Genomic DNA, 27428 nt, shown 5'->3' with positions numbered 1-27428 from the left:
AATGAAGCACAAAAGTGAATCATTTGAGAAATTCAAAGAATACCAGAATAGGGTACAGAACCTACTGGGCAGAAAGATTAAAACACTACGTTCAGATCGTGGGGCGAGTATCTTTCTCACGAGTTTGATCAACACCTAAAGGACTGTGGGATTGCCCTACAGTTAAATCCTCCTGGAACACCTCAGCTGAATGGTGTGTCCGAACGGAGAAATCGAACACTACTTGATATGGTTCGATCCATGATGAGTCACACCGTGTTACCTGATTCATTATGGGGTTATGCTCTTCTGTCAGCTGCTCTAATACTTAATCAAGTCCGTCTAAAGTGTTGACAAGACTCCATATGAACTATGGAAGGGAACGGTCCCTAACTTGTCCTTTATACGGGTTTGGGGCTGCGAGGCTTATGTCAAGTGGAGACACGAGGATAAGCTCGGCCCGCGATCGGTCAAGACGTACTTTATAGGTTATCCTAAAGGAACGCTTGGTCATTACTTTTATTCGCCAACCGAACAACGTGTTTTTGTTGCGGCTAGTGCGACATTCTTAGAGAAGGAATTTCTCGAGAATGCAAAGAGTGATAGAACCTTCGACCTGTCGGAGATTCCAGAACCAAATACCGAGCAACCATTGGAGGAACCAATTCCTTCAATCCCGGCTGCGGTGAATATTCCTGAGGAACCTAGGAGGTCGGGAAGAGTCTCTATTCCTCCGCATGATACATTGGTATGGTCGAGGAACATGACATAGATGACGTTCTACTCTTAACGAGTAGTGAACCCGCAACCTATAAAGGTGCCATGACTAGTTCTGACTCAAAGCTAAGGAGCCTAAGTCTAGCAACAAGTCTAGACATGTACAACGGAAAGCTCATCTAATCCGAGATTACGTGGAGCAAAAGGAAGTAGTGATAGAAAAGATTGCTACAGATGATAACATAGCAGATCCTCTCACTAAAGCATTACGACAAGATAAGCATGAAGGGCACGTTAATTCCATGGGAATTAAACGTGTTCCTAAGTTGTAGTACTCTTTTATGGATTAGATTCATTCCCTTTTGTACTCTATACGACATCATCGTTTTGATATTTATATATTTTGTTTTTTCATGTGGAATTGTACGACAATTTTTGAACACCACAAAGTGAATTGAACGAACATTATATTTTTTCAGTCCTTAATTGCCCACATGAGCTGATAACTCGGCAATTATTTTGTGACGTTGGTTGATGGTGGGTTCAACGAGCCATAAGTCAACCGGTTGACTGACCAATCACAGAGGCGATTTATACGGATATTTCGTAGGACACTATTGTGACATCGACGTGGAGTCCTAAATGTTTTATAACATTCGGTGCCCGGTCGTGGATAGGACTTCCATGGTGATCCTAAGAGTCGATTCTTTTGACTATCGACTGTCTCTTGAGATAAGGCAGATTTTGGGTAACTTTGGTTTTTTTCTCACGGTCATCCGTATGGGGGGCCAAGTAGATTTTTTTCGGGTCATTTCATGCCGCGCTTAGATCGGAAGGAGTTCGAGTTGAAGGAAATATTCAGCCTTTATCAGGTACTCGATATTTCTCAGGGCCACTCGAGGAGCTGTAACTGAAATGCATGGCCATGCTCGGATACGGATTCGTTTTATCAGTTAAGTTACTCTCTAGTCGGGGAAACCACTCATGATACAGATCGATTGTAAAATACGATCTTTGCGGATCCGAATCTGCAAATTGTTTTACATTGAGTGGGAGAAATTTTAAATGAATATGAGAATCGGTTATCGCACATACACTTGTACGGACAAGTGGGAGTTTGTTGGAGCTTGTGTCCTCCAGTTAGTGCGGATAACGTCATTGCACATACACTTGTACGGACAAGTGGGAGCTTGTTGGGGTTGGTGTCCTTAACAGTTAGTGCAAGGACTTATAAATCTCTAAAAGGATCAAAGGGCATACTTTTGGTATTATTATCAGTTGATCCACGTTTATCAATAACGGTTGGCTTGCTAGATAAGTTTGACGTTATTGTCATACAGATGGCGGTGATCAACTGGTCCCTAATAGTCACACCTATAGGATACGTTTGAGAGATGTGACAGTATGAAAATACAGTCATGTTGATGCCAAATTTTGACTAACCAGTTAGTCCGAGTTATTTGACTAGTAATTAGTCAAAATGTGATGTTGAGATATTATATTTAATACGAATTAAATAAAATGGGCTAAGGCGAATTAAACAGTTAATTCTTAAATTGAATATAAACGATTTATATTCGATTAATGTATATTGAATAAATTAATTATACAATATTGTCTTTGTCGGACATGTATTTATACTTCAACTAATCCGTGTTATTAGTCGATGTATTAATAACCGATAACCGATGACAGTTTATAATAAAAACCCGTCATATACATTTTAGCATTTGGCGAACTGGACCTCGAGCTAAAATTAAGAGGAAGTGAAAGCCCACTTCCCCATGAGGGCTCTCGGTTTTGGCCGAATTAGGAGAACAAAAAGGAGAGCCTTCTCCTTCTTGTTGACCTAATTATCTTTAGTGAAAAACAATTAGGGTTTCAGTGCAACTTTCTCTGAAATTCCTAGATCTCACATCGACAAAACTCACAACAGCTTTCTCAATATTGCAAGTCAATTAGAAAGCATTTCTAGCACAAGGGCATAGTCTCAGACGGTCTTGGGTGCAACAATTAGGAGGAAATCTCTGTTGATTTCTGTTCTTTACGCCGCACTACAAAGGACCCGAGGTTGATTCTTAATCCTTATTGTTTCTTTGTTGTTTTTCGTTTATGACAATATTTCACATGCTAAATTTACGTTATAATCCTAAATTTAGAGGGTCTTATACGGATATTACCCCACACATCACTACTACAAAAAACGTTATAGACATCACTCAATAGACATCGGATTTTAAAAAAAAACTGATGTCCATTTATAGACATCAGAGTTTTGGAAAAAAACGATGCATATAAAATTCAATATGCATCGATGTTTTTTAAAGACCGATGCTTATTAACCTCAACTTTAATAGACATGGGACGCTTCAACATCCGATGCCTGTGATTTTCGGAGATAAGTTTAAAATCCCCCTTTCTCTCCTCAAGTCCGTATTACTCATACTCTAACCATCTCTCTTTCTGATTTTCTCCCAACCATAACACTAGAGACTACATAGCACGGCCGACGACCACCGCTTTCGCCTGGGTCAAACCTTTGCCGCCATTCGCTGAAGACCATCGTTCTCCATAGCTAACAATCCAACACCTTCCTTCGCCATTGGCCGCCCACTTTAGCTTTCACCTTTAGACCACCGCGATTTTCTCGCCGCCAGCCTCTCTACCAGAATCAACCACGGTATTTTCGAATCTAATTACTTTAATCTTCTATATTTTTTCTTGGTTCGATTTAGGGTTACGTTTATTTGAAATTTAGGGTTTATGTTCTCTAATTTGATAATTGGGATCGTTTATTGACTCTTTTGTGAATTCAAAGGAGTAGTTTACGTTTAACAAATATTGGGTTGTGTTGATACTGAAGTAGTAGTTGAAGCTAATAAACATAACAAATCCCCAATTCTACTAGTTAATCAAATGTTAGTGATGATAATTGTAGTTGGAGCTTCATTTCGTCTTCTGTATGCTATTTTCCTTTTAATTCCTTACTTCATAAGCTGCGATTTATTTTTTGCAAGTTGGTTGAATTAGGTTGTGTACCATTATTGTTTATTGCTGATGTACTATTAATGTAATTGAACTTAGCTTTCATGTTAAAGAAGCTATTCTTCTAGAGTTGTTGCAGCTTATTTCCCTTTTAATTCCTCAATAAATGCAGCTTATTTTCTAGCCTCTAAATGTACGAAAGCAATGGGAAACTTTTGGCTCAACCATTATATTTGTGAAAGCAGTTTATTTGTGGTTTGCATCCTGAATGTAGTTTTCCAGCCTCTGAATATTTGTGGTGATCATGTTTTTTTTTTTACCTTTCAGATGTTCCTTGTATTGCTCTACCTTTTATCCGCTATTGTAGATTCTACTGGTCATGAACATAATCCAGAAACTTGGTGAGTTTAAATTTAATTATCTCAGCATATGGTCTGCTTGATTAGTAAAATAAGTTATAGATAGTTTTCTCTACTAGAAAACTCTTATAGGAAACTCTTGTGGCCTCTGTAATTGCAGGATGAAAGCATCACAGGTTTAAGCTAGGGGTACAAGAACGTAATCGATAATGCTATTCGCCCGGTATGATTCATTTCCACTTTGTAGAGATACAAGTTTGCTTGAGTAAAATAATTTTATTCTGGCATGTGACATATTCTAGCTTCAAGTTCTCTCTGTACCGCTTCTATTAAGGTCACCTCAATCTGAAGGGACTTCTCTTCATAATACCTTTATTGTTTGAGACCTTTTGAGTAACATAGTTGGTTGGTTAGTTAGTACTAAGTATTAGTTACCCTCGCAAAGTGGCAACTGGTGTATTTGTTTGAAATCATGTTCAATAGATATCGAAAGTATTATTCTAACATCTTTTCTCACTTATTTCTTTTTTCAACAAATTTGCAAGGACTATTTTTACCCCCCCTTGGGACTTACCATCAATGACTTCATACATATATTATTTGAAATTTAGGGTTAATATAATTTAAAGTTATGCAAACTTATGTTCTCTAATTTGAAAATTGGGGTCTGTTATGTACCTTGGTCTGATTGAAGCTCAATAATTGGCCGAGTTTGCAAGTTTCAAGTGGGTAGAGGGCATTTTGGTCATACTTGTTGGGCTACTGCTAAGAAAGATCACAAATGAATGTTACTGTAGATACTTACATTGGGTTTATTCACGTACTCCGTATTGAACATTTTATGTTGTCCGCGATTGTTGTAAATGTCATTTCTACAATGAAATTTAGCTGTTACTGAATTACTGCCTGTTGGATAGGGGTTAAGCATACACTGACTTGTTTTGACTAATTGTTTTGTTGTGAAATTCTAGTTCTTTTTCATTAATCCCAGGTTCTATTAATTTAGTCGCGCACTTGTAGTTGTCATGAATATTAGGTTTGGTTATATAAGTACATCAACATAAAATTTCCGTGTTTTCTATGACTGATAGTTGTTAGATAAGATTCTTACCTTATAGAAGTAGTATTTTTCTTACAACGGTACTCGTACTTAATAGGATCATTGAAAATCATATAGATCGACCTAGTTGCGTTTGATGAGCTCATGACCAGCTCTTTTGGTCTTGATGTAAATTTTGTAGGTTAATGGCTGACTATGTTCGTGTAAATGACCCAATCTAGAAGAATTTGTATTTGTTTGAATGTTTAGCTTTTGCAACTATAAAACAGAGATATTGGAAAATTTCATGGTCATTTGTGAACGTTAATCTTCCTGCTTAGAAAAGTCGACTTGTTGACTTCGAGAAGGGCTAGATCTTCTAGTTCTTAAAATCGTACGAACATGACATGTGGAATAATGCTTATGCTGACATTTTGGCCGATGACTTCAGCAATTGCCATTGAAGATGTTCGCAGGGAAGTAAAAATACTCAAAGCATTGTCTGGACACAAGCACATGCTCAAATTTTATGAAGCACTTGAAGATTCTAACAACGTTTACTTAGTCATGGAGTAAGTTATTCGTTCTGAATTTTTTTTTACTTTGTTCAAACATTGAGTCATTTGTCAGCCCGATAAACAATGTTACGCATCTGTCAGCAAAGAGCTCGTACAAGACACGATATATTGATTTAAGCTGAAACTCTTGCAAGATCTACCCAAAAGTAGTTAAGCATCTGTTATCGTTTGGCGTCGTTTTGTACTCCTCTCTCCCCCAACCAAAGGATTTATACTAAATTGACCAAACAGTGTTGCAAAGTTCACCCGGATACCTAGGAGTTCTCTGCTCAATACATTTAAGTATATTGTGAGGACTTTCTGAAATCATGAATTTTTTTGCAGGTTGTGTGAAGGCGGTGAATTATTGGATAGGATATTGTCAAGGTAAAGCTTGGAATGAGTTGGATGGTCACTAGCTGTAATTTCTCGATTTTTTAGAAAGGTGGTTTGGAATGAGTTGGATGGTCACTAGCTGTAATTTCTCGATTTTTTATTACACTTTTTAGTTCCAAATTGCAAAGATTTCAGTTTAGCTTGTTCTCCATATAATTTTTTGGATGTCTTCTCCCTATGCAAATGCTAGATAAAACGTCATTCAGTTTACTTTTTCATTTGGTTCAGAGGTGGAAAATATGATGAGCACGATGCTAAAGGAATCATAGTGCAGATTTTATCTGCGGTGGCATTTTGCCATCTTCAAGGTGTTGTGCACCGGGATTTAAAACCAGAGCTATGCCATCGTTGAGTATTTAGTTATTGCATAGTTCACTATTCTTAGTTAATACAGGCTGGCCTGTAAACTTTATAAAGTTTTAACCATCAGACTGTCTTATCTATTGGCAGAATTTTTTGTTCGCTGCAAAGGACGACGATTCTCTCTTGAAGATGATAGATTTTGGTCTTTCTGATTTTGTCAGGCGAGGTAATAGCCGTTGTTCTTGTATCATCCATCCTCGTCTATTGCTAGAAGCAAGAGTCTTTTTAAATTAACATGAATGTTCTCTCTGGGTTACCTGATAACATGCTGGAGATAGCTCTATCACACAATTATGCTTTTGCCTGTGCTACTTGGACTCGGAAATAACACTTATGACGTCTGACTAACATAGAGGTCATTAATGTGATGGTTCATATCCGAAGGTTACAAATATATTCTGATAAGTATTGAAACTGACTTCTTACACACATCTCTTATTGTAAATTTCAAAGACTTCTTTCACTCCCATTCTTATATTCCACTACACACATGACAAATCTCCTTTTTTTTGTTGTAAATACTCCTTATTTGATTGACTCTGTTTATTGTTTATGCCATATTGCCATGTATTGTTAAAGGATAAAGCTGTGTATGCTGGATTAGTGGATAAATCGGGTAAACTCTAAATTTTGCAAATATTTCACTTCTTATCAGGCATGTAGGAGAGATAAGACGATCACCCGGCCGTGCCTAGCCCCGCATTAATCCAAATGGTTTGGAACGGTATCCCGAGATTGAGTGACAGGGTTATCCTAGGATCTTTTGAATTTTATTCCTAGCATGTTCCATCTTCAGAAAGGAAGAGGAATTGGAGTTGTAACACCCTACTGCTAAGTATGAGTTTGAGAGTGGCATATGGATACTCTTACGGCTTAAGTATGAATTTGAAAATGAGTTGTTGATGAAGCAGTATTTTTGTTGATAGGTTAGTTGGTTAAAGATATTTTGGTAATTGACTTGGAATAATCGGTTAATTGTATAAAGATATTTGTTATTGATTATCGAATTATCTTGCATTTGTGATCATGTGTAGGATTAATGTATAACAATAGCGTAATTTATTTTTTTTATGAAAAAAAAAGTATAGACATCGGTTTTTTTAGATATCTGATGTTTATGGTCTCAAATAGACATCGGATTTTTATAAACATCTGATGTCTATAAAACCTATAGACATCGGATTTCATGAATGTCTGATGCCTATTTTCGAATAGACATCAGACTTAAGACTGATGTATAAGCATATAGAATATACATGTGTCAACTGTGCATCAGTAGAAAATCCGATGCCTATTGATGAAAATGTCTGATGTCTATGATGATTTTTGTAGTAGTGCATGCACCCAAGAGTATGGTGCATGGTACTCCCTTTTCTTAATTTTTTTCTTATAATAAATAAATTATAAATTTAATAAATTAGAAAATAATAAAAAATATATTATTATTCATAATTTTTATTCCTCTACAAATTGAGATCATATTTGATATATTTTGTTATTTATTTTATTTTTCCTCACATATTCACATAACGTAATTGACATATTCATATCGTATCACATAATTTTTTTCCTTAAATTATTTTGTATTATGCGATTTTGGTATGAAATTAAACGTTCATGATTATTGTTCAATATATTTGAATAAATAAAGTCATATTCACTAAACTATAAATGTCATATTCACTAAAGTGAAAGTGAATATAATAGAACCATCAAATGAATATCACACCCTATAATACATATTCATCAAACTACACTGTCATATTCACTAAACTGAAAGTGAATATGATAGTGTCCAATTGTGAATATCGTACTTTAAAATACATATTCATTAAACAATATTGTCATATTCACTAAACTTAAAATGAATATAATAGTGTCATATCGTGAATGTAACATTACGTAACACTTAAACTGAATATGACCGTCGTAACTTTTCTTAAAAATGGAAGTTAATTTTTGTTTAAAAATTTTAAAAGAAAAAAAAAAGTAAAAGAAGAAAAAAGGAAAAAAAAAAGAGGAAGTTGAGGATGAGTGGGGAGTGGGGGTTTGGAGGGAGTATGTAGTATCCTATACATAGGTGTAGGATATAAGAATTGAAAGGAAATGATAACAAAAACACAATACCAAAATAAAATTACCCTGCGATAAAATTCAACCTTCACCTCAATGATTCGGGTAACAATTCTCAATATTATAATGTAGACTAGTGACCTCTTATATTGCCTAAAAACCAACGTATCTAAGTAACAAGAAGCTCAGGGACAGTTGATCATTACCAAATCAATCACCAATAAGTCAATAACTTGTCCAACTCATTATTGAATGTTATTCACTCGCACATTAGCTAATTATAAACCCAATTTTAGTACCGTTATACATGCTTGCTGTCAATCAATTACCTTAACCTCATAATCCAACCTGTCTCACAGACAATACAATTAAATTATACGGAGTATTAACTATAAGTATAAAGTAACAATAAATAATAATCCAATCCAAATAAAATTCACTAAAACTTGGGAGAGACGGTCTCTCAATAAGTTATTGAGATATCAATCTTTTGCACCCTTTCATTTGTATTTTGTGACCCTTTTGTTGTTGATCGTGACATAGTAATTTCGTACCTATTTATATAATAAATGTACCCATTTTATCGTTAATTATGATTTGTACCTATTTTATTACCTTTAGTACCACTTTTTCTTAAGATTGTAAAATAATATCTCAATAAACTTATTAAGAGACCGTCTCTCAAGAGACCTACTCACTCAAATTTCGGTGCACATAAAGTAGTAACAAATGAATAACAATTAGCATGTTATTCACACAACCTCGAACAATAATAATACTATTAAAATCGGTAGAATCGTGTTACCTTAACTTACGAATTAGTCTAGCTATACTCCCAAAATATAGTTCATTATCATATAATGAAGCCCTGTTCTTTTGGACTTATTTTTGCTTAACTTAACTTAACTTAATTTAACTTAACTTATTTTTGCTGAACTTTTCTGAACTTAACTTATTTTTGCTTAACTTTTCTGAACTTTTTTTTGTTTAACTTAACTTAACTTATTTTTTCTGAACTTAACTTATTTTTGCTGAACTTTTCTGAACTTATTTTTGCTGAATTTAACTTAACTTAACTTAACTTAACTTATATTTCCTGAACATAACTTATTTTTGGTTAACTTTTCTGAATTTAACTTATATGAGCTTTAACCTTTTCGAACTAAATGAATATTAACTTAAATAATAATAATAATAATAATAATAATAATAATAATAATAATAATAATAATAATAATAATAATAATAATAATAATAATAATAATAATAATAATAATAATAATAATAATAATAATAATAATAATTGTTGTTGTTGTTGTTGTTGTTGTTATAATAGATGACTAGGTTTGGTGCCCGGCTACGCCCGGGCTACTTTTATTTACCATTTAAATTTTATTATCTATGAAATATGATTCGCTATATTTGGTTAACACATATATTTACAATTTATATCTTGAAATTATGATGAGAGGTAAAATTAATCAACAAATTATGAGACACGTTCACCTCTCCCACTGTTAATATTATTACTTTCACTACATCCCCCGTTAATACTATTACGTTCACTACTTCTTGATTCTTGTTGTTAGTATAACTACACATACTATTTTTACGGTTAACCCGTTAGTTTTATCAAACTCATATATTTAAATAAATTAATATTTTCTTAAAATCGAATTGTTAGTTAATTTTTCATACTCTCCCCGTTGATCTTACTGTTACTTTCATTACATGTGTTGTCACTACTATTACTTCCACTTCTCCCGCCGTCATTATTTTTTCTTGCACTACTCCCGCATTTATTATTGTTAATTTTACTACTCTCTGTTCTTTGCTAGTATGATTTTCACTACTCTCGTTGCTATTATTGTTGCTTTTACTACTCACATGGGTGGTTACTATCATAGTAGTTGATTATCTAGTTGTATTAGAGTTATATATTTAAATAAATTTGAAATATTATATTAGAATGTTATTTAAGAGTAATAATTATTATTTACTAATTAAATTACAAATTTAATGAATTATGGAATGCTATATTTGTTGGAAATTTGAATTGATTTAGTTACCTTTTAATAGTTTCCAAGATATAACATATATTTATTATATTATATTTGTGTATGTTAAATAATTAACATCTTTATATTAATTAATATCATAAGTGAGACCCGTAATTTTAAGGAAACTCGCCATATTCTAGTATTCTCTAAATTTATACTTTTAACCAAAATTATATAATATTTACATTGAAATCCCTTGTTCAGGTCCATCACACGGCGCTAGTGATTAAAAACTATATAGTATAATTAATTTGTATAAATTTATTTAATTACATAGAAGTCCCTTGGTTTCTGGAATTAATATATAGTATTGATTTTGATAAAAATAAAAAAATATAGCACCAACGTAAATAAGGCAGGCTTGGAGAGTTGAAGGTGTCATAGAAAAACATAATGTTTAATGATTAAAGGCTAACGAAGATGACAAATTAAGGATAGTAATTGTGATTAACGAATTCCATTGGAATTGGGTAGAAAACGAGCCACACAAAAGCTAGAGGATGGCAACTTAGAAAGAGTAATAAAAGGCTTGACACTAGACCTGTCAAACGGGTCGGGTCCCGGGTCGGGTTATACGGGTCGGGTTGAATACGAGTCGGGTCACACGGGTCACGGGCCAGGTTAGGGTCAGAATACGGGTCAAGAAATAATTTTTAACGTCTTTTTTAAACAATTTTTTTAATTTAAAAATATTTTTTTAAAAAGTAAAATATATTTAACATTATTATTTTAATCATATTCATCATATAAAATAATTATATTGATATAATTATTAAAATAAAGTTTTTTTAATAATTATTTTATTATTAAATTTTATAAAAGTTATATAAAATTGACTTTATAATTTTAAGTAATAAAAAAATAATTTTTTAACTATATTTTCAAATATAATATATAAATATCAATTTTTTAATAAAATTCATGATTTTCCCTTGACCCAACGGGTCGATCCGTTCGGGTCGGGTCTCGACCCTAAAATAATGGGTCATTTCGGGTTCGGGTCAAACGGGTCGAAAAAACCGGGTTTGTAACCCTAAAAAATGGGTCGGGCGGGTCGGGTTTTCAGGTCGGGTCGAGTTTTGACAGGTCTACTTGACACGTAGGGTTTAGTTAAAAGGCTTGGCACGTAGGGTTTAGTTAAATAGAACAAGAAACGAGACTAGAAAGATAATAAGACCTTTTAATAAATAAATCTCCAAAATAAATATAAATATTTAGTAATAAATATAAATACTCCCTCCAATTCGCTATAATGTTCCCTCTTTCCCAAAACGGATTATTCAAGTAATGTTCCTCTTTCCTTTTTTACTAACTTTTTCACCTACACAATTACCATTCTATCCTTACTTCTTTTTTGTTTTTACAATTTATACCCCTACTTTATTTCCTAACTCAAATACTAACCCACCTAATTAACCCAACCCATTAACACTAATTATAACCCAAATATTAATCCAGCCCATTTAACCCTTAACCCTAATCAGCCAAACCCTAATTAACCCCTCCCGCCATATTTAGCCCCTTAATCAACCAAACCCTAACTATCACTCTCTCTCTTCCGCCATTGTTGCCTCACTTTCTCTCTGTAGATCTCTCTCATTTTCTCTCGAAATCTTCCTTTGTTTCACATCTAATCCCTTTCCTCATCTCTGATCTTAACTTTCACACTCTCCTTTCCATCAATCATTGACCACGTCGATGGATTTATACTCAAATCGCCATAAATATGATAACTGCATCAATTTTATTCCAGACCTGAGTTATCTTGACTCAGATCTTGAAGATGGACCTTGTTTGTTTAACAACTCTGTTGTTTTGGTTGGGGTTGATGAAGATTGCGAGGGGGTGAAAAGAAATGATGTTGGTGAGAAAGTTGTTCCTGATTCTGGTGATGTTATCCTTGAATTTGGGATAAATGATGAATATCAGAAAGTTAGGGAAGAGATGGCGGAGTTTATGAGGGTTTATGTTGAAAGAAGGATGAAAAAGATGGTTGAGAGACGTGAAAGCCCAGAATACCGTCGTTTGATGCTGAGTGAAATGGCAAAATTTGATCATATGTTTGCCCTTGAACATGAAGATGTCGAGGGAGGTCTAATGCGAGATGAAGTTACTGGTGATGCCATGTATGAAGGTTTTGTTGATGTTGGTGGTTATAGTCAGTCCATAGCTGACTCTTTTGATGTTGTTCCTGACAATTATGGAGAACTTGATACGTTTGTCCCTGATTCTCAGTATTGCCCTTTGTTTGTCCCTGACTGGGAAGAAAAACACGATGATTGGGAAGAAAAACACGATGAGAAGTCTAATTCTTCTTCTAATTTATTGTTTTTTCTTTAAATACGGTTTGAAGGACAGATGATGTATAACTTGCTCTTTATGGGTTTTTATTCTCCTGTTGTTCAGTTTATTTATTCTCAATGATTTAATTTGAGAGCTTAGTTACACATTCCACGCATTACGCCACCACTGGTAATCGTGATGCAGGCTATGTATGGATTGTGTTCTCTGGTTATCTTAACTTGAAACTCAATTTTGTTGAAGTCTTACTACAATAGCATAATTACCATTTAACTAATTCAGTTTACATTAATTGCCCAAAAAACAATAAAAACTTGTGCAAACTTCAAAAGAGTACATAAATTGCATGTGTGTCTCTTTTGTGTTTACTGCATTCATCTTTTTGTCTACTCTACATGCTTGTACTCTCGATGCATTCATCTGGTTGTCATCAAAATGTTGACTATTCTGTTTACTGCAAAAACTTGTCTGCTCTACATGGCTGGAATCTAAATGCATACATCTGGTTGTCTTCAAAAACGTGCTTGTTGATGATTTATCTTCCCTGACTCATTCATGCTTCTACTATGTCTACATCACTATCACACATGTCAATGTAGAATTCTTGCCCTAAATATGCAACCTGAATTGCATTAGTAATTGCACCGTCTTGAGTAATGTTACCAACAACTTCATGTTCATCTGTTGGGTCATTACTGCAGCCTGCAACCTCTGTTAGTTCTGAACTATTTTCTGCACTACTAAATGAGTCTACCAGTTCAGTAATACTACTTCCATGACCTCCAATTTGTTACATATCTAATGCAATTTTTCACCAGTTCCGTATTAGCAGCTAGATACTCAGGTAATAAACCTTGTGATGCTAGTTTTGATTTGTGCATATGAGGTATAGGATAGTCAATCCCACCTTTGAGTTGCATAATCTCTAACATACATGCCTGCAAAGTAATGAACACATAGTTAAGCTTAATCACTTCCAACTCTTCACAAGCTTTCATAACATTGTCAACAAGTTCTTGTAGTGTGTTTGATTTTTTCTTTTGCTGAAGAGATTGAATGGCTTTAAAAAACCCAAAATCAAGAACATTTAAATCTGGAGAAATTGTAGGCTGATAACTAAATTGAATGTTCCACTCATCTTTATTAGCATGCTTTCTGAAATCTTCATCCACGTTAGTTATATGGGGTCTTGCATTATCCTGCTGTATCAGAATATTCTTACTGTAGTTTGCAGGCCATTTAGCCTTAATAGTAAGCAGCACATTAGAAATCAACATTTCTTTGGTGACTTGCTTAGTAATTGACTCTATGTTCTTTGTTTCTATTGTGCCTGCAGTTTTATTTTTTGATTTTTCTCTTAACTGGTGCCTCCATTACAAATGGCCATATACCAATTTTCCCATCACAAATTACTTCTTTATTTGGACCATATTTAGGTCTTGATATGGCACACATGAACATAACCTTAATTATGAATCTTATAGATTTCACACATCTAAACGGTCTTCTTTATTTTTTTCCTACATAAAACCTTTGACTTGGTTTTGTAATAAAAAACCATTTTTCATCTATGTGAATTACATTGCTTTGATCCTTGAAAATAAACTGTTTTTTATGTTTATCATATTGAAGGTGTGAAAGACAATAAATTAATCGTTCAAGTTTGTTCTTGTAATACTACGGTTTTATGAGTCTTAGGGTACTCTATCGAGTGGGGCTTACTCTGTCGAGTAAGTTTGGTTTTACGCAAAACAGTAGTCTGCCTGATGGGTACTCGATCGAGTAAGTATGACACTCGATCGAGTAAGAGTCACTCGATCGAGTAAGTGACTTACTCGATCGAGCAAGTCGGTTAACGGTTGATATTTGACGGGTTTTGTTAATAATGCGGGATTGATATATAAGGCCTTCGTCACTTTTTCTAAAACACTTTTCTAAACCTAAAACCTTCAAGAGAAGATTAGAAGTTACGTTGAATCATCCTCGCCGCATTGTTAGCAAATCCCGGAGCTAGGAGTGTCGGTTTTCGTCGTTCTTTACATATTCGTGATCCTTGCGTCGAGGGTAAGTCTTACATGTCATTTTTATATCATTTGGTTAATGTTGGTTAAACCCTAATTGGGTGATTTGGGGGTTTTGGTGGTCATGTGGTTATGGTAGTAATAATATATATGTATGTATAGGAGGAGGGTTCGTTGAGGAGAGATTCTGAGTCAGCTGCTTGATCGTCTGATTTCGTGATGCTTTCCAGGTAGGGTTTTCCCTACTCAGTATTATTTACATAAGTGTGGTTGGTGATTACTGTTGTTGTTGTATATCGTATTGGCATCGGATTCTGTTGTGGTGGTTGTTGATAGTATAGTATAATAATTGTTGTGTATAACTGTCTGTGATATTCGGGGCGCGTCCCTAGATGAGTGAAGTCACTTGCGGGAGTGGCTTCACGCCCTTGATTCGCCCTCTGTGGAACCCGCCACAGGAGGGGATGTGCACATTAAGAAAACTTGGGTTTATCGCTCAGTGGTTGATGAGCAGGGATTTGGTGGCTACGGCTGTGGTCCCCCACTGGTGGTGTGGAGTATTTGTTGCGATGTGTACTCTGCAAGACTACACACTTTAGTGTATAGTCAGTTGTGTGGAGATTGATTATGGAGACTAGAGAATTGTTGTGTTGTTGAGTTGTTTGGCATTTGTTTCGTTGTGATTTGTTTTATGTAAATAGTATTGACCCCGTTAATTGTTTTAAAATTTGTGGTGATCCATTCGGGGATGGTGAACAGTTATTGAGCAGGTATGGTATGACGCATATGGGATAGCTGGGATGAGTCATCACGTGGCAGTTAGAACAGTCTTCCGCTGTGTCAGACGATGTTTTGTAGTTTTGATAAATTTACTAGTAGACCATTTTTAGTACATTGTATTTAAGTTTAACAGTTTTGGAGTTGTCATGTAATCACTTTAAACCGTATTTTGTTTTTAAGTATGTTTCATTATTGTCTTATGATTATGATTGCCTCGGGTAACCGAGATGGTGACGTTTCCATGCCTTAAGTGGTCCTGGTAAGGCACTTGGAGTATGGGGGTGTCACAAAGTGGTATCAGAGCGACGATCCTGAAACCTGTAACCAATGAACCTAATGAACATAGGGAGTCAAACTAAAATGAACCCGAGATAGAAGTTGTAGGAGCTAATGCAAAGGCTTGGGAGACGTCCTAAAGTCGCGAACTCGCCCTACAATTTTGAACTGGTCACATGGGGTACGTGTCGGGATCGTTATGTGTTATCTTCTTGTTTGCATATCTATATAATAACATGTGGTGTGAATCGGTGGATGAATGAATGTGGAGGATATGAGGTATGAAATAAAAGATGATGATTATGTGATTTGTATGTTGGATGAATGAAGGCATGATAATTAATTTATAATGTGGTATGGTAGAAATATGGAAGTACAGTTGTTTTGTTGAGTGTATAAAGAGTTGAGTATATATATATATATATATATATATATATATATATATATATATGAAATCATATAAAGACAATTTCTATTTAATATAGCTATTTGTGCAAGTACTTTACGATTAAGAAGCAAATGTCTCTTGGACAGATCGTTTATAAATTTGCTATAATTATAGCATACCCTATTTTCTTGAATTACTGCGTTTATCCGAGTGATCCATAAACGCCGAAAATCTCTCTTTTGCCTACCTCTATCCCTATGAGCCGAAACTAAAGCTCTTATTTTCTGTTGAGCAATGGTTCGAGTAAGTCTTGAATGAGCCCCTCGAAAGGTTGATGCAAACAATATATATATATATATAACAATATATATATATATATATATATATATATATATATATAGAGTTAGGATCATGAGAGTCTACCTTCTTAGGGTGAGTCTGTCCTACCATCTTGGACCATCAGATCTATTAAGATCAACGACTCAAATTGATTAAAAACAAGGTAACTATTCAGTATTTTCTACGACTTAGTAAGGGTAATTTTGTCATTGTATTTTATCGTATTTAATACATCCACAAAAAAACATTTCCTCTTCCGCCATTTTTTTCAGATTCTTTTCTCTCTCTTCACTCTCAGCTCTTAATTTTCCCCTCTCTATGTGCAGCTGTTTTCCGTCATCGTTTCTCCATATCACACCAATACTTTAATTTCAAGCAAGTTTTAATTTTGGTAATTTCTTTCGGTTTTATCGATTTTTAGCATTCTTTTATAGTGAATTTAACAAGTTTTAGGTTAATTTCAGTTCTAATTTATAAATTCATCAACATGAGTGTATTTTGTATTTTAATTTCAGATTTGAGTTTATAGATCTAAAAATCTCACTGAACTTCAATTTCTATGACTATCATAGTAGGTACGCGTTGATGCCGATCGAAGCGCAACAAGAGGAATATTCTAGTGTTTGACGACGACTTCCACTGTTTTCACTCAATTCGCAAGTAAGTCACTTTTCCGTTGCTTCAAATTAGGGAACGATTGAAGGAGGAGCTCTTAAATATATTGAAAAATGTGAGTTTTTGATTTAATTAGGTTGTTTATATAATTTTTAAATGACAATCTATTTCCGTTAATTTACGGTTTGTGCGAATATTCAGATGTTGTCGATTCGTGTTAAAAAAATATCTAGTTATCGAGCCGAAGCTTAGTGTTTCGCTTTTTCTTTGAATGTAGAGACTACAAATCTTTAGGTAAGCGTTTATTAAGCGTTGCGATTTAGTTTCCGTTTAGTTGTGTTTCTTGTCTTGTTAATTTTCTAGTATACTTTTTTACGTATCTTGATGATTTTTTGTTCACGTTATTATTAATTGTTCAACTAGTTTCTAGAAATAAGAGTATGTAAGTATGTGTGCTACTATGTGGATGCAACTTGTCCTAAATAATTGTTCAACTGTATTGCGATAATGGTTTATTCGTGTTACAAAAACGGTTATCCTTTGTTACAATAATGGTTTAGGCGTGTTACACTAACGGTTATACTTTGTTACAATAATGGTTTTTCTAGTGTTACAATAACGGTTTGACTACGTTACAATAATACCTTAGCTATGTTACTATAATGGTTTACTTGAATTACATATCCTGTCATTGTTTAATGATGTTGCATGTTTATGATAATGTTGTAACTCTCTTACAGTAACAAAGTATCTATGTTACAGTAATGGCCTGCTTAGGTTATAACAATGTTGTGTCTGTGTTACGATAACAATGTATGTATGTTATGGTAACGGTCTACTTATGTTATTGCAATGTTGTGTCCGTGTTACTATAATACGACACTAGTCATTGTTGTTATTCAATTTCAATATGTTTACTTATGCCAAATTTATCATTATATTATATTTTTTGTACGAGATTTATCAGGCGTTTTCAAAATTTAGTCGATTCTAATGTTACCACTGATTTTTTTACCGAATGCTTCTCTTAACATGCTTATTGTGTTGAATAAGTGAAATAGAATGAGATTATGTCCTTGTTATATTATCACTTTTGAGCATTTGGTTTTATAAAGAGCCTAGAAAGCTTTATTGCAATTAGTGGTATTCAATGCGACATATGTGAGTATTAACAGATACTGGCTTTCGCATGTGTCGATCCAGGAAGGCATGTGCTAGTGTTGGTCTATATTTACATTGGAGTTCAAGGTATTTCATTTGTTTGGAATACAGCAACGGAAAGAGATCTTACTATAAATGGCTCGACACAGGTGTACAACACTTTAGACAAACTAATAGTGTCAAAAACCTTCTTTTACTCTTGTATTTCCTATAAAGTATATGAGAAGTTAACAATTCATTCATACAATGCACAAATATACAAACTTATCTGGCGTTAAGGGTGTAGATTTGAATCTTATATAAGATAGTAGGTAGACATTTGGCAATAACTCGTGCTGCGTTCATTTGATTCATTTGAATTATGATGGTGCTCATTAGAAACAAGTTGGTTATTCATTATTAGTCGCATCAGTGCAGATTGTCGTAGTAAATGTTGCTGCTACTTATACAACCCACTGATGATTATTTTGGTATTTTGTCGTCTATTAGCTCAAAAGGTAGAGCATTGCATTATTATGCAAGATGTGGGTTCGAGCCCCACATAGACGAACAGTAAGTATATTGTTTAGATATTGACCGTGCGAAACTCAATTAACTAGGTATAATCTCAAGTTCAAATGGTGTGATTGAATCTTATACATGTAGTTATAGTCTCTACTAGGAAGTAACACTAGTTACTCTTTATAGTAACACTAGTTATTTTATAATGTAACACAAGCTATTCAATGGAACAACACATATTATTAGATTCACATTAGATTTCATATAGAATAACACTACTTATTTTATAAAGTAACACTACTTACTCTTTAAAGTAACACTAGTTATCCTTATCTAATGAAATTGATATTCGTAAGTTGAACCTATATTGTGTTTATTGTTATGAGTAACACCAGTTAAAGTATAATGAAGTAACATTAGTTAGAAGTATTCAATAAAGAAACAATAGTTACATCTAGCATAAATAAAAGAGTATTACTATGTTAGGCTATGTGGGATTCGAACCCACATCTTTTGTACAAAAATGCACATTGCTCTACCATTGAGCTAATAGCCTTTATTAAACATGGTTGCATTTAGAAACTCAAAAGTGCAGCAGCAACAATCAGAACTTAAGTTCTCCTGAAAAATATTGACAGACTTTTGAAGCAAAAAGACACCTATATTGTTGATTTGTGAAGTATAGTAAACCAGATAAGAATGGTCAGGCCAAGAGTTATCATGTATACAGTTGCCAAATTTCTAACTAAACAATGGTGCATCTATTGCCATTTTTTTGATATATACAGATATAGGACATTTCATGCACCACTAAGCACATTATTAACATTAATCCAAGCTGCATCACTAGCATAGTAGGACATATCAGTTGTAGTTCACAAACTAGCTCAAATGAAATCCATGAGGTCTAGGCACCCAACGTACTACGGGTTTTTGACACTAGCCCAATCCTCCACTTATGTAAATAAATGTTAGTTATGGAATGTATCCGACGCACTCCGTACCTGATTGTGTAACCTTTGTTTATCGAGTCATACTAGTCACTCGTTTGACTTGATTGAGTAACACTACAAGTTATTTCATAGCCTAAGTGCCTAACAAGAGTTAGGGTATGATGTAACACCAGCTACTTATAAAGTAACATCAGGCGACTTAAATGTGTTACAATAAGGAGTTATATGTGTTATAATAACAAGTCATAACTATTACAGTAGCAAACAATTATGCCTTATTAGAACACTACTCAATACTCATATACTTATGTTACATTAGCAGATCAGAAGTGTTACAATAACAAACAAGTGTTACACTAACAATTATGTTTTACTATGAAAACTCGTGTTACAATGAGAAGTACTCGTATGGATTTTAGGGTCAAGAATAAATGTATTATACATTGATCGAAAAAAAGTGTTATAATAACAAACAAATGTGTTATGGAGCATAATAATGGTGGAAATAGTAGAAATTGCAGTAGTTGACCAAATTTAAGTGATAAACCATATCAATTGAAACTCTAACAGAATTAGCGTGAAGCAACATCTAATTTCAGCATCAATACTACATATAAACGAAATTAGGAATCTAAGTAAAATTCAAACCAATTATGGATCGAATCAATTAAAAATCGACTAAAAAAATCTATTTCACAATTAGACAAATCAAAATATTCAATTTACCTGTTTGACTAGTATCACAATGATACTATTTTACCAGAGAAATGAGGAAGAAAGTAAGAGAGACAAGAAAACAACGTATAGTGGGAGACAAGGTGTTTAATTGCGGAGATATCTTAGGCATCTATTTCAGTAGATCTGACGATTGTAATCAGATCCACCATTGTTTACCATTATTTCAAGTGATTTTGGGGATGAATTTTAATTCTCATAAAAGGAGGTTGATGAGTTGGAGAACACGGTGAAGAAAGGTGTGGAACCAGGAGTCTAGAGAGAGAGAGAGAGAGAGAGCGAGTGAGTGAGTGAGAGAGAGGAGGGAGAGTCGCGTTTTTGTTGAATGAAGGAAGTAATACGCGACCCCTGTTAATTTTGGTGAAACATAATTTTGACATTAATCTGAGCCCGTTGCACGAACAACGTGGCATCATCCTATGCGTCTATTTTTATGATCGGACGGTCTAAAATGGTAGGACGGACTCATTTAAAACCCCGGACTCACCGGATCCTTGCTGTATATATATATATATATATATACATATATATATACATATATATATATATATATATACATATACATATATATATATATACATATACATATATATATATATACATATACATATATATATATATACATATATATATATATATATGTTTTTGTTGTCGTTGTGCTGGTAGCATAGAAAGTTGGGAAAGTAAGATGAACATGCGGGAAGTATATACGAGTCTGCATGACTCGATCGAGTGGGGGGCACTCAATCGAGTAGGTAAGAGGCTCGATCGAGTAGGTAATTTTGCGTTTTCTGGGCAAAATCAAGTTTTGGGGCACTCGATCGAGTAGGTGGTGGCACCCGATCGAGTAGGGTCGGCTCGATCGAGTAGATATTTAACTCGATCGAGTGTGTTTTTGAGAGTTTTCTGATCAAGTTCTAGAGTCGAGGTACTCGATCCAGTAGGTGGGGCAACTCGATCGAGTGACCTCAACTCGATCGAGTAGGCGTAGGGGCTCGACCGAGTAGGTTCTATACAGGTTGTATGCGTGTTTTGGGATGTGGGATATGTGTTTATGTCTACCTTTTCTTATATAGTTACAAGATGCCGCCAAAGAGAACTGCGTTGTATGCTAGAGCTGAGAGTATGACTGTTGATGACATAGTAAAGATGTTGGAGCACCAGGATGCTCTCACTGAGGCCTTGAAAAGAGTGGGAAAGGATAAGGATATTGATCACTCCAAAATCAGCATTCACATAGCTAGGTTCAGCCCTAAGGAGTACAAGGGGACATGGGCGCAAATTCTTCTAGATAATTGGCACAGAGAGATGGAGAATATCCTCGAGTTAGTTCATTGCCCGAAGGAGTTGAAAGTGGAACAAGCTGCGTTCTACTTGAGGGAAGCGGCCGGTGAGTGGTGGGATAAGGTTAAGGTGAGTGCTCGGGAGATGTATATGAAGCAGGGGCTACCTGCGATATCTTGGGATGAGTTCAGGAAAGCTATGAGGCGTGAGTTTGTGCCAGAGCACGTGCGTAGTAAGTTGAGAGAAGAATTTGATGATTTTAAGATGACATCTGAGATGACGGTAGCTGAGTACTACCGCAAATTTAATGAGAAGTCCAGGTGTGCTGAAGACATGAGGCTGAGTGAAGAGAACTTGGCATTTAGATTTGAGAAGGGGTTGGCCCCCAAGATTATGGAGAAGCTACCGATGGGAGTTCTTACAGATGTGAATGAGGGCTATGAGCGAGCTGGGAGGGCTAAGAGGTTAGTTGAGATGACCAAGGAGAGGGGTACTGAGAAGAGGAAAGCTGAGAGCGAGAGTGGTGGTCAGTCCAACTACAAGACGGGTAACCATAATCAGGTGAGAGCTTATTCATCGGGCTCGGGGTTTAGTGTTGGGGCTTCATACTGTAATACTACGGTTTTCTATGTCTTTGGGTACTCTATCGAGTGGGGCTTACTCTGTCGAGTAAGTAAGTTATTTTACGAAACAGTGTTCTGTCTGATGGGTACTCGATCGAGTAAGTATGGCACTCGATCGAGTAAGGGTCACTAAGGGTCACTCGATCGAGTAAGTTACTTACTCGATCGAGTAAGTTACTTACTCGATCGTTATTTTAGTCGGGTTTTGTGAGTAACGCGTGATTGATATATTAAGTTTTCCGTCACTTTCTTCATCATTTGTATATTTTTTAAAAACCTTTCAAGAGAGAAAAGAAGTTACATTGTCTACGTTCGTCGCGTTACCATCAAATCCCAAGAGCTATGTTTGTCGGATCGTCACATTCTTTACGCCTATGAGTTCGTCGTGTCGAGGGTAAGATCCTTGTATAGTTTTTATGTTGTTTCGTCAATTTTGGTTAAACCCTAATTGGGTAAATTTGGGGGTTTTGGGTGTTTGATTGGCTTAGTAGTAATTGCATGATTGTATATGTGATTATAGGAGGAGATTTCGTAGAAGAGCATTTTGATTAGCTGCTTGTGACGGTATTGTGACGGCTTATTTCAGGTAGGGTTTCCCTACTCAGTATTGGTTATATAATGTTGATGTTGTTTTTGTTTTTGTATCTCATATAGTTGTTGGATTGGTTTTGGTGATTGTTGATAGTATAATGTTGATTAGCTGTGTAACTGTCTGTGATCTTCGGGGTGCGTCCCTGGCTGAGTGGAGTCACTTGCGGGAGTGGCTTCACGCCCTTGATTCGCCTTCTGTGAAACCCGCCACATAAGGGATGTGCACATTAATGAACATGGGTTTATCGTTCGATGGAGATGAGCGGGGCATAGGTGGGAACGGCTGCGGTCCCCCACTGGCGGCGAGGAGTATCTGTTGCGAAGGGTACTCTGGCAGGGCTACACACTTCGGAGTGTAGTTAGATATGTGGAGATAGGGTGGAGTTGTGGAGACTGAGATGTGCTGTTTGAGTTGTTTGTAATATTGTTTTATTGCAGCTATTGTTGTATGTAATCAGTACTGACCCCGTTTAAATATTTTAAAAACTGTGGTGATCCATTCGGGGGTGGTGAGCAGTTATTGAGCAGGTATGAGTTGATGTGCATGGGATAGTTGGGCCGAGTCATCACGAGCTGTCTTAGAATTTTTCCGCTGTGTCGAACACTCTTTCGTTGTTTAGTTGGTTTAACATTTTGAGGACAGTTGTACTTTTTACTTTATCAGTTTTGGTTGGACTTGTATCACGTTAAACTATTTAATAAAGTACGTTTCATTATTGTCTATTTGATTATCATTGCCTCGGGTAACCGTGATGGTAGCACTTCCATGGTTTAGGTGGTCCTGGTAAGGCACTTGGAGTATGGGGGTGTTACAAAGTGGTATCAGAGCGACGATCTTGAAACCTGTAACCAATGAACCTAATGAACATAGGGAGTCAAACTAAAATGAACCCGGGTAGGAGTTGTAGGAGCTAATGCAAAGACTTGGGAGACGTCCTAAATTTGCGAACTCGCTCTACAATTTTGAATCGGTCACTATGGGGTGTCATGGGATCGCTATGTGTTTACTAATGTTCTATTGTGTTTTTTGGATGATGTGTTGTATAGAAATGTTGGAAAATGATGAAGTAGATATATGATAAAGTGTTGTGAATAGGCATGTTGCATGATAGTTGGTTTACAAGGTTGTTTGGAATTGTTGGAAAAGTATATGAGAAAGATGAATGATGTGGTGGAAAAGGGAAGTAGTACATATATGATAATATGTGATGAATAATGATGTTGTAGGATGGATGATTTATAATGTGGCTATGCTAGTAACATGTGATTAGGGGATGTGATATGTTTATACACAATTTTGTTTGCGTAAAGTTATATAATAAGTTCATATACTTGTCTACTGTTGTATCATATGCACTTGCTAGATGAATAATGTGGTTGACATGGATGAATTGATTTGAAAAGACGAGTGGCAATTGCATGAGAATATGAATTTCGTGATTATGAATATGTTTAGGTTACGAAGTGGATTTGTAATATTGTTGTATTAGTAACATTGAAATAAGATTTGTAATGTATGAGTATGCTTTGTTTTACGAAAAGTTATAAAGTTAAAACATGTGGGTAGTACATGATTGATAAGTTGAATGTTATATGAGCATGATAGATGTTAATATTTGGTTATGGTAGGTAGTAACATTTGGTTAGGGATGATGGTTTTAAAATTATCGAGTCGCTTTTGTTCACCTTGTTGATGTTTAAGTTGTTTGAAAGAGAAAATCAAATAGTTATGTTGTCTATTTATAGAGAGGTTGTCTTTAAGCTGTTATAACTTTAAATTTATATATGATTTTGATGGGATTACAATTGGAGGTGGGAGCTTGTTCTTATACGATTCTAACGATAGGTCACACGCCCAAAATGACCAAGAAACGAGTGAGATATGATCGTTTTACGAAAATTGGACAATGCTGAGAAATGCGTAGGGTTCTCGATCGAGTGGCCCTCACTCAATCGAGTGCACCCCTTGTTACTCGATCGAGTAGCCCTGGTAATTTCTTATACGTGCTTCTGACCTTCGCCTACTCGATCAAGTAGGTTGTACTCGATCTAGTGACCCCTATTTTGCTTATCTTTTGATTTTGTTGCCTATTATCTTTAATTCAAAGGTGTTATTTTGCTTCTTTATGCATTGTTTTAGGTATGTGTTGGTTCTGATGCGTAAGTTACCCAATCTTATGATGTAAGGTGTGACACCGGTGGTGAGTATGAGTTTGGTAGGGAGGACATGAGTTATATGTGGTTATGATAGATAGTGGAAAAAGAAAAAGGAAGATTGCTAAGACTTATTGCGGCATGGAGCATGTTTTGTGAGATGAGAAGAGTGATATGATTGTGTGTTGAGTAATGTAAAAGTTAGTGAATGTGGGCAAGGAATGATGTGAGTCTAAGGAACATGAGAATGAAAATATTGAAAGGAAGGATGTGGATAGTAGCAACTTAAGATGTGTAAGGAATTATGGAGAGAGATGGTTAGATTGTGTTGGTTAAGAATGTATGTAATGAAAGATTGTTGTAGAGGGATGGAGAAGAGTGGTATATAGTGAAATTAGTGGAGACATGCCGCGACGTGGATTTGCAGATAGTGAGCGAGTTTGGGAATTTGTATTATCATGAGGTGAAACTAATGTGTGATTTCCTTGGGCAATTAACGATATGAAATGAGTTTTGGGATTCTAAAAAAAACGGTGATAGCATGAGATGGTCTGGACTGATTGGTGATAAATGTGAGTGATAGCATGATAAGAGAAGATCCATGGTAAGAAAGAGTGAGAAGATACTGATATGAAATAGAGCAATGAGAAGGTAACCGGGGTACTAAAGAGTTAGATAGAAGTAATAAGGAGTTGAACTATTAATTGGTATTGTTGAGTGTCAAGAGAAAAGAAGGATGAAAAGTAAGCTGAGAAAAATATTGACCGGAGTTATGTGATATAGAAGTAATGAATCGCCGAGATGTGTGATACTATCATGAGGATTTGAGTTAACGGTTATGTAGGGGGTTCCGTACGACATGTTAATCATGAGTTTCGAGGAATTAAGGAAAGTAAAAAGCTTGGTGAAGAATTTGCACGATAGGAGATCTTGGTGGTGAGTTGGGTGACGATACAATTAAGGATAGTATTGGGAAGAAGGTTGAGGTAAATTTTGTTGGTGGATTTGATGTCGTTATTTGGAATGCTAACCGAAGATAGGAAATGAACTGTTATATTTAGAGGTGAGTAGAAGATATTTGTTGTACGAGCAGTGGTGGTATTGTGGTGTTGTCACTAGTGGTTAAGGGTGATGATAGATAAGAAAGATAGCAATTCTAAAGAGGTTGATCTTGTATAGGCCGGATTGATATGTACGGTTGTGAGAAAGTATAAGACGTGGTCTTAGGAGGCGGTTGCTATTACTTGAGTATTAGCTGTATGGTTATATTTGGCAGGGGTGATGGTTATGCGAATGGGAGAGCACGTTATGAGGGGCATACGAATTAAGTTCGGGCGAGAGGTAACCTTTATCAAGTGGTAACTTACGTGTTCAGGATTGACTAGTTGGATGTGATTACGGGTCTATGATGTGTATAAATGTTTGTGTGAGGTTATGACCTCACGAGAAATGGTACGGTGTGATAGTTATAAAGTTGTTATATGAATGTTTTGTGATATATGTTGGGTACGATAAACTAATGGAATGATGTTCAAAAGTGATAGTTTGGGTGATCTGGCATGGCTAGTTATACTTGTATGTGTATTCATGATATATGTTTATTCCGTGAAAAGGTATGGATGATATTCATGAGATTCTTGTCTGTTTATTCCGTATAATATGTCGTGTTGTGATCTAGTAAAGCAGTTTTGAGTAAGTATTATTGTCTGGAAAGTTATGCTGAGTCTGTGTTTATGGGAATTGTATGTGGTTGTGATGCCTATCGATGTGGTTGTTATGCCTCGGGTGGTGATCCGGGCATGGTAATTCGTGTTGTGATGCGGGTATTTTCGCGCTGCGGTGCGGCTGTTGGTGGCGGTGTTGTGATGCCATCACTGGTTGTGGTGGAGTAGACGGGATGATTACGATTCAAGTTTCGAAAGTACATACCAGTTATACATAGATTGTTTTTTTGTTTGCTGCTGTTTCCTGTGAGTTTCAGTTTAGACAGATAGACAGTTGTTTTGTTTATTGATGTTTCTTACCAGTTTCAGCTTAGGCGTGAGGGTAGAGTATGATATGAAAGAGAGTTGTGTATGTTTCTGTTGGCGGCATGGTATAGCGATATTCTGTTGATGGGACACAGTTGTGAGAGGTTGTTACAGCAATTGTGATCTTGTTTTAGATGAGGCATTGGTA

At 35.4% G+C, this 27428-nt stretch overlaps 1 long non-coding RNA gene across 1 annotated transcript; it reads left to right on the top strand.

The window, feature by feature from the left end:
• The first annotated feature begins 5525 nt into the window (after window positions 1-5525).
• Window positions 5526-6363, top strand: LOC141630191 (uncharacterized). Its single transcript, XR_012537454.1, has 3 exons — window positions 5526-5651; window positions 5982-6023; window positions 6261-6363. It is a non-coding gene; the product is annotated as an uncharacterized LOC141630191 (long non-coding RNA).
• Window positions 6364-27428: the final 21065 nt, after the last annotated feature.

The sequence above is a fragment of the Silene latifolia genome, chromosome 2 (assembly GCF_048544455.1).
Source record: "Silene latifolia isolate original U9 population chromosome 2, ASM4854445v1, whole genome shotgun sequence".
Taxonomy (NCBI): domain Eukaryota; kingdom Viridiplantae; phylum Streptophyta; class Magnoliopsida; order Caryophyllales; family Caryophyllaceae; genus Silene; species Silene latifolia.
The sequence above is the reverse complement of the archived record's forward strand: the minus strand, read 5'-3'. Positions and strand labels throughout refer to the sequence as shown.